General features: G+C 39.7%; 1 long non-coding RNA gene across 1 annotated transcript; it reads right to left on the bottom strand.

The window, feature by feature from the left end:
- Positions 1-375: 375 nt before the first annotated feature.
- On the bottom strand, positions 376-1,360 carry LOC133514457 (uncharacterized). Its single transcript, XR_009798809.1, has 3 exons — positions 1,345-1,360; positions 632-740; positions 376-421 (listed from the first exon to the last, which is right to left on the bottom strand). It is a non-coding gene; the product is annotated as an uncharacterized LOC133514457 (long non-coding RNA).
- Between the last annotated feature and the right edge of the window lie 7,002 nt (positions 1,361-8,362).

Raw genomic sequence — 8,362 nt, 5'->3', positions numbered from 1 at the left:
ATAAACTGACCCAACAAATATTGTTCCAGGAGTGAAGTCATTTGACATTTAAGAATCAGCCAGCCATAACCCGTCAGAGAACGCATTTTTGTGTGTGTGAGTTTGTGTTTGTGTATGTGTGGTTGGGGAAGTGGGGGGAGGGAGTATGTGGGGGGTTGGGGACAGGAGAGCCCAGAAGGCATGCAGCTCAGAGTCATTATTTAGTGCTACACATAACACAGCCGTGGTCTTGGCAGGGAGGGACACACAAACATAAACACACGCGTGGAGTTGAGACATGCAAATTGCACAAAGAAATGTTACACTGATAATGTTACACTGATAAGGCCCACAGATTCACCGTTTTAATGAGAACAGTTATCTCCCATGTTTACCTGCCTTGGTTCTCTCACCTGATGCCGACATCAATGACAACTAATACCTAGCAGGGAAATTAAAACATTTACAAAACAGGAGAAACCACATTCGAATCCCAAAGTTCAATTATCTTAATTTTTATAGTAAAGATGACTTTAACACCACATGCAGCATCTGTCTTTATGTCTTATGACCTTTTCTCTAAGAAACAATTTCATAACTCATAAGAGGAGTTTGTGTGACTAAAAATTCAATTACAAGATCGTTCACATACCCTCGATGGCCATTGTTAGTCATCCATCCATTTTCTGAGCCACTCATCCTCACAAGGATCACGGGACTGCTGGAGTCTATCCACCAAAGAGGGCAGGAGGTGGGACACCCTAAACCAGTTACAGGACACATGCAAATAAACAACCATTTGGAGTCACAATCAAACCTAGGGGCAATTTAGAGTGTCCATATACTGTATGTTAAATGTTTTTGGGATGTGGGAGGAAAGATGAGTTCCTGGAGAAAACCCACACAGGCATGGGAGAACATCCAAACGCCACACAGGCGGTGCCGGGATTTGAACCCCGGTCCTGGGAACTGTGAGGCAGATGCTCTATCCAGTCTCCCCACTGTTCTGCCGCATTGTTACCCAAGAAATAAATATCATTAAACATACCCATGTCTGTTAATTTGCCTGAAACCAGGTTTCTTTCCAGCACCCCATTGTCCTTTATGTGAATTAACAAAGGTCAGACAAAATGTGTAATAAATTAATGATTTCATGTCTTCAAATAAATAGAGATTTGCAGTTATTGTGGAGTTTGTTTGCTGTGGTTTTGAATTTCATTTTTGTCTGTTTCAGAGTGAGAGGGGCATACAATGCACACTTTTAAACAAATCCACTCTGAATACATTGAAATAGTGTAGACATTAAATAAAACAGTGGCAACAGATTTAAAAAAAAAAGATAAATAAAAAACTAGCAGTACTTACAACCAATACTTTGGAGTGGCGTGGGAATGAATTTTAACAGGTTTTCCTGTAGTTCACGGTCACGTCATTTTTCTGTGTTTAGTCTGCAACATGCTGGGCGTTTCGGTGGAACAGAGAGAACTCCTAGGAGGTAAAGCTGGTGGATATACAATTTGGTGGTGGAAAGTCAATCTAAACTGATACCTGCTCAGACAACAGCTACTGTAAATCCCGTCACAAGGTAACAGGTAAAAGGTTTTCATGAATTTGAGCGCCGCACAAGTAGACAAATACTGAAGTCATGGATGTATTCAAGTCATCTGCGGTTACCAACAGCTCATTATGTATTTAATCATAGTACCCCACTCACTCATGGATAGTTGATATTACACAGACACTTCTTCTACACGCAGAATGGTGCCAAGTTTTCATGCGAGACTGTGAATGCCCGGAATATAAAGGGAAGGAGATGAGCAGCTTTGATTCGCAATGAGTTAAGTTGGCTGTAAATGCTATCACAGTGATGCATCCAGAGTTGAGTTGTCTTCCGCGCAGGATTTCCACTGTTGACACACTTAAAATCCCCTGGTGTATATTGTGGTTCATCACTAACATTATTGGTCTTACAAAATTATTTAAAAAATGATTTGAGATGGGGAGACAGACTATTGATGCTGCCATCACATTGATGTGTTGCTAGGAAAGTAAATTAAGCACTTGCATCCCAAGAACGATTTTGAACACTTTTTGACCCAGGGAGAAGTTTGTTAACAAACAAACAAAGAGACTTTGCTGAGAGCAGAGGTTGATGTACACCAACCTGTGATTATAAGCCAGAGCTGTAGGAGGGACAAATCGAGCTCCCCGACGAGTCCGGAGAGCTAAAATTACAGCCTTGTAACGTTCATTCGGTGTTGATGACTGCGTGAGCATGTGCACGCTCGTATGCAAATGCAAGTGAAAGTACTGACTTTAGTGTTGCCCAAAGACTGGGCAAAAAGGAAAAAAATATCAATACACACATAACAGCAGACTAAATACTGTATGAACAAGGTTGTCTAATGGTTCTATCAGTCAACAGATATCACATGATGGGCTGACTGAAACATACATTTGTCAGGGTCATTGTTGATCTTTTGACCAAAAACAAAGAAACAAGAGATCGCATAGTGGATAAATTTGTCTAATCAATAAAAGATGCTTTTTTTTTAGTCAGTAAATACCAAAAGTTGGCTGACAGCTACTGGATACTTAAACCACTCATATGCTGCAATTATTTACTGTATTTGGCCGGAGAGTAAATGAGCTCTGTTGCCGAAATGTTTGGTATTGCGCATTTATGTGAGTGGCATTTGTATTTATGTCCGCAAATGTTGACATTGATGAATGAGCCATACATCAATGGAATCTTCTGGCACTGCTCCATAAACAAGCACAGCAAAAAATGTTTCATGAATCAATCTCCAATGTCAGCTAATTATTTTTCCCCGATCAGGGTGGCGTGGAATACTGGGGCGCCATGAAAGATCATTAGGGGGAAGTTTTCTAGTTTCACTTAATTTGTCCCAAAATTATTTAACCATGAAATATTTTTTGCTCATCTCATGCTAGCGATAAAAATTGTGACAGGTAAAAAGATTAAATGATGTTCCACAAGTGTAGATGACAGAAGTAAAGTTGTGGATAAATTAAGATGAAACCATCATTGTTTCATTATTCACTACTTTAAAACGAGATCATCATTATTTCAGTATTCACTTAAACTTTTTGAGTGGTGCTGTGCCTTTAGATTTATAATGTAAAATGGGGGCCTTGGCTCAATAAAGGTGGGAAACACTGAACTTATGCAGCGAGTCTTTTTCAAAGGGTCAATGAGGATCAGTGAGTACAGTGTATGCAGAACTGGATTTCGTGATTAGATGACCTTCAAACCTTTCCAGGTAAGCACTGCATTTAGAAGTTATTTTTACAGGCATATAATACGTTGCACTTGTGTTTGCCTCTTATACCCTATGTTTTTTTTTTTTTTTTTGCGTTTGACAACTTACCGGTCATTCAACAATGCAGCATGTGGCAACTTAAACACTTATGCCATACGTATATAGCATGATGATAACAAAGCCAAACATTTAAAACTTGGGTGCTGCACAAAAGTCACAGGACTGGCTTTTAACAAATGCAAAAGTCATATTTTATTATTAATGAGTGATGAAAACATTCATTTCCACTTTTACTGCTGCATGTGTCCAACCATGTCTTTTTAAAGACAGCGTCTGCCAAAAAGATGATACAACTTTCCACGTTACCGCTTCCACATTTTTATTTCTAACAGCTGTCTGATGTTCTGTTCCACTCTGTCCTCTGCCTCGAGTTGCGCTTCTACCACTTACCACTTGACAAATACACACGCCGCAGATAAGAAAATTTGGGGCTAATGTGAAACCATCCTAGCAGCAACTCTATAAGGCTGACATTGGCCCGTATACAGCCAAAATGCAGTATTTCATTCACATTTTCCTAAAAAACATTTTGGATGCAGATGATTGTTGCAATTACAAACACATTACACTATATTAAAGCTCTAGAAATGAATACAACACACATTAGGTGTTACTTTAAAGACCTGGGCTGAACAAAATCTTTGACAACTATAGGCCTTCGGACATTTTGTATCACTGTCACGTATGTTGTCCAAGACAACAGAATACGACAAGACTGCAGTTCAGCGAACATCAAACGAACTCTACATGGGCGTTTTGCTTTGGAGCCAAGGTCAAGCGGTTGTTTTCACTGACGTCACATTTTTTGCTGAAGCACTGCGTGCCGCCATTTAACCTCTCTACCTAACGCATACCCAGTGTGGAAGTCTACGGAATACTCTGGGTTACTGTTTGTATTTTTGTGTTTCACGGGAGTCTCTGGACTCAAGTACACAAGAGAGGACTTTTTAACCATCAGAGAGCCTTCTTCTGACTTTTCTTCAACAATTCTCACCAATTCGCTGAAGCTTTTTCCAGAGTTACTAGTCAGCGCGCTCTTCAAAGCCTCGGGATCCGGTACATAAGTCCAGCTGCATAAGCGGGGACATTGTCTAACGCTTCCGAAAAAGACTTTGGACAATCTGCGGCTTTGTGATTCACGGAGCCGATTTCCCGACGCTGCTATCCCGCTGCCCGGTCTCAACCTCCATCGTCCTGATGTGTCGCCGAGCTAAGCTCACAAGCTTCATCGATACTCTTTTCAGAAGGCCAACATTACAGTTAAGATTGTTTTTTGTTAGTCACTTGAAAGATTCAAGAATCTTGTGAAATACTGGATTTGTTGATACTTTTGTCTTTCTGCCATTGTGATCAAATTTCAAACAAATAATAAACATTTCACTTTCCTTGTGGTGAACTAATATACAGGTTTTACTTTTGGAAAAAAATTGAATAAATGTAGTTTGCCTCGATATTTCAAAAATAATATTCCACCACCTTTTGTTTTCTGTGTTAGCATACAGGTAAGTGCTCCTCGTTTGTGATTTCTGTCACAAAGAGTAAAAGATCAGGGCACAATACTGCACCTTTGTTACGCAGTACTGAGTCCCAGGATGTGTGTATGCCAGGGAGCCTAGTAGTCAATCTGGGCTTGATGTGCTGTCGGTCGCATTTTCAATAAATGCGGTTAGAAATACAATGCCGTCCTCTTAATTTGCCACGTTTGTCAAAAACACACATGGAAATTGTCTCCAGTCATTGGAGCAGCTCTAGTATGAGATCAGACAGGCATTTTGACAAAATAAAAAAAATAATTTTGAGACATAAAAGTCACTGAGCAATGAAAGGTTACCGATAACGAGGGAGTGCTGATGCAATGACAATTGTGCAAAATTGTGCAGAATAATCCGGAAATTTAAAACAACTATTGGTGGGATATTTTGAAACAGTGACAATTGTGCAAATGGTCCAGATAGTTTTCTAGCAGATGAGTGGCAATTATTGGTCAACAGACAAATAGAGTGATGGGAGAGACTACTATAGTGAGTGCATGAATAATGTAGAAGGCTCCTAACAGAGATGTGCAAAACTGGCAGCGTATTACAATGGAATTGTAAGTACGCTGTTTAAAAGGTTAATGTAAAGAGGGAAAAAGTTGTTGAAATGTCTGTTGTTTTTACTTTGCACCAATCTATTGCAAGTAAGCTTTGGTGAAAACAGCCACCAATAACAATGCAGATCAAGAGCACCCCGGAAGATCTTCAAGTAGAGTGGAATGTGGAACTGACGTTTCCTCTTCATGACCTCACAAATCGCCACCTATGTGTGTACCTGCAGCTCATCCTCGGTTAATTTCTAAAATCTTGTATAACAATTAATTTGTATGGAAAATTACCTGCAAATCCTTTTGAACCTGCGCCCCCTGCAGGCTCCCTTCCCAAGACAATGTACTGTATTTCCTTTTCTATTGTATTTGACCTACATGCTGTACGTTCTCAGCCTGCTCGTATTCAGTAAAATGATGAGTGCTGACAGTAATGAGTTTAAGAGAACATAAAGCTCTCTCTTCCCGGGAGGTTATATGATTGGGTTGACTTGCAAATGCGGCTGAACAGAAGGTTATGGAACGATTTGAGTTGAAATTTGACAAAGACTAACCTCCACGTACATTATTGAAAGTGATCCAGATGACGTATAATGGCTGAGAATTTTTCAAACTGAAAAAATGAAACCTTAAGTCAGCTGGGAAATGCTCGGGTCACCCATGACGCAATTGTGGATAAGCGGTACAGAACATAATGCAGCTGGACTGACGGTTGGATGGATGTATGGCTGGATGGAAAGGAAATTGGAATGCAGTCAGATTCCAGGTAGGTCTTTATGCCCTGTTCTTTATTCAAAAGGAAAGACAGTACGACGGCTTATTTTTGTTGAGTATTTTGTGTGTTCCACTGGCTAGCTACTCTGTGTGTATGCCTGTGCAATTGTGTGCGTGTGTCCAGACCTAATTGACTGACAGTTCTGATTTATTATTGCAGGACAATAGACGATCATTCTGGAAAGGATCTCAATAAATGTGAATCTATGCCGGAATTTGTGTGTCTAAATGTGTGTGCATTATGCGATAAGTCGGCGAGGATGAAAATGGATGGTGTCATTTGCTTTGCAGTTCAACCGCTGCTGTTCGCAACTTTATGATTATTACACTGCAGCGGTGCCTCATTAAATGATATCTTAAGTGACACTTTGATTGTCCAGTATTTATTTATTTTATGCACATTGACACTCATCACTTCATTATATTCCACTACTGGTCCTTTATAAAAAAATATGGAGCAAAGATCTTTTTCTATAGGAAATCTCTACAATTAAAAAAAAAAAACGTATACTTATGACCTCAATAAATCAAAGGTGAATGTAAAAGTGATCAGGAATTCTTCCTCATTCACATTCATTCCTCATGCACTGTGAGTTAAAGTGCATCACTTTGCTGGAGAGAGATGGAAGAACAAAGGCGTGATGTCAAAGAAAACGTCAACGATGGAGACACTTGCTCTGTACACTTTGGAGTGAACTTACTTCCTTTTGGTGTTTTTCATTATTTATTTTCCGAGTGAACACACAATCCCTGTGTGTCTTTGTGCATTTAATTTAATGCATCGTCCAAGCACTGCATAGGAAACAGAGATGGCAGGCATGTAGAAAAGAGAGCTTTGTCAGAGAGGCAAGTAAAGGGGGAGTGATGGTGGAGAGATTATCTTCTCATCCACTACCCTCCTCCTTAAAGAGACGCTTCAGAAGATTAGAGGGCAGGCTTGATGGGATATCCAATTGAAGGACAAGAGAATGATGAGGAGAAATACCAAATGCGCAGGATAACCGTGAGAGAGTATTTGGACATGTGTGGCAGACCTCATGAATGCATTTTTGATTGGTGTGTATTCATTGGTTGGGCTGAAATTGACAACCCAATAGTCTTAGTTACGATACATTAAATATAACTTCATATACAGCCATTTATATTTGTTCTAGTATTGGGACTTTATGCATGCATTATGTTTTTATGGTTTTGGATCTTTTTCAGCCTGGGGTCTCATGCACAAATGTGTCCAGGTTTTACATTCTTACTATACCACTGATAGCATAGTAATATACAGTGTAACCCTTCAAGAAACGCCTGCATGTTGTTGCTGAACCATTTGTGTTGCACCATTTCTCAAAGGGTTAAAGCACCCCAACATCCATCTTCAACATCTTCCATACTGCTTATCGTCAATGGGGTTGCGGATTGGTGGACAAGAAGCGGGGTAGGTCCTGAACTGGTATCCCTGATGATCGCAAGGTACTACGTATAGACAAACAACCCTTCGTACTTACAGTCAAACTTAAGGGATATTTAGTCTTTCTATAAATCTACCATGTTTTTGTGGATGTGGGAGGAAATGAGAGTACATTGAGAAAACCTAACCAGCCACACAAAACCAAATTCCATACAGGTGAGTGTTGATTCGAACCCAGGTCTTCAGAACTGTGAGGTAAATGTTTTTACCAATTATCTGCTGGGCTGGCAGCACCCATACATGATACATACATGATCGCTAATTGGCGTTAGTATAAACCTATCCAGAGTCTTTGCTCTCGCTGTTTAACTGTTTTATATACGCAAGGTGTAATTCTATTTGTTTTATGTTTTTAATTCGACAGTAACTTACGTGGGAAGAGGCTTTTAACAGCATGAAGACTCTTTTTAGATCAATTAGTCCCTATTTTCCAAACTTCTCATTGTAAATTTTATTGACTTGAGTTTATTGCCTCCATGATGCGCTCAAATCACAAGTCTGTGCTCACAAGTCATAATAAAAGTTAATCCAATCACGGCTGGTATCTTGAAAAATCCATCAATCTCACAGTGCCAGTGTGTGTTCCAATTCATTTTTCTGGGGACATGAAAACAGTCATCCCCTAAACCGCCTTCGGTCTGCTCGGATATCGTATTGCTGTACGATATTTTGCTAATATTGATTATATTATGATGGTATTGGATATGTTTATTGAATAAA

This window comes from Syngnathoides biaculeatus, chromosome 16, assembly GCF_019802595.1.
Source record: "Syngnathoides biaculeatus isolate LvHL_M chromosome 16, ASM1980259v1, whole genome shotgun sequence".
In the NCBI taxonomy this organism is placed as follows: domain Eukaryota; kingdom Metazoa; phylum Chordata; class Actinopteri; order Syngnathiformes; family Syngnathidae; genus Syngnathoides; species Syngnathoides biaculeatus.
This window is presented reverse-complemented; position numbering and strand designations above follow the sequence as displayed.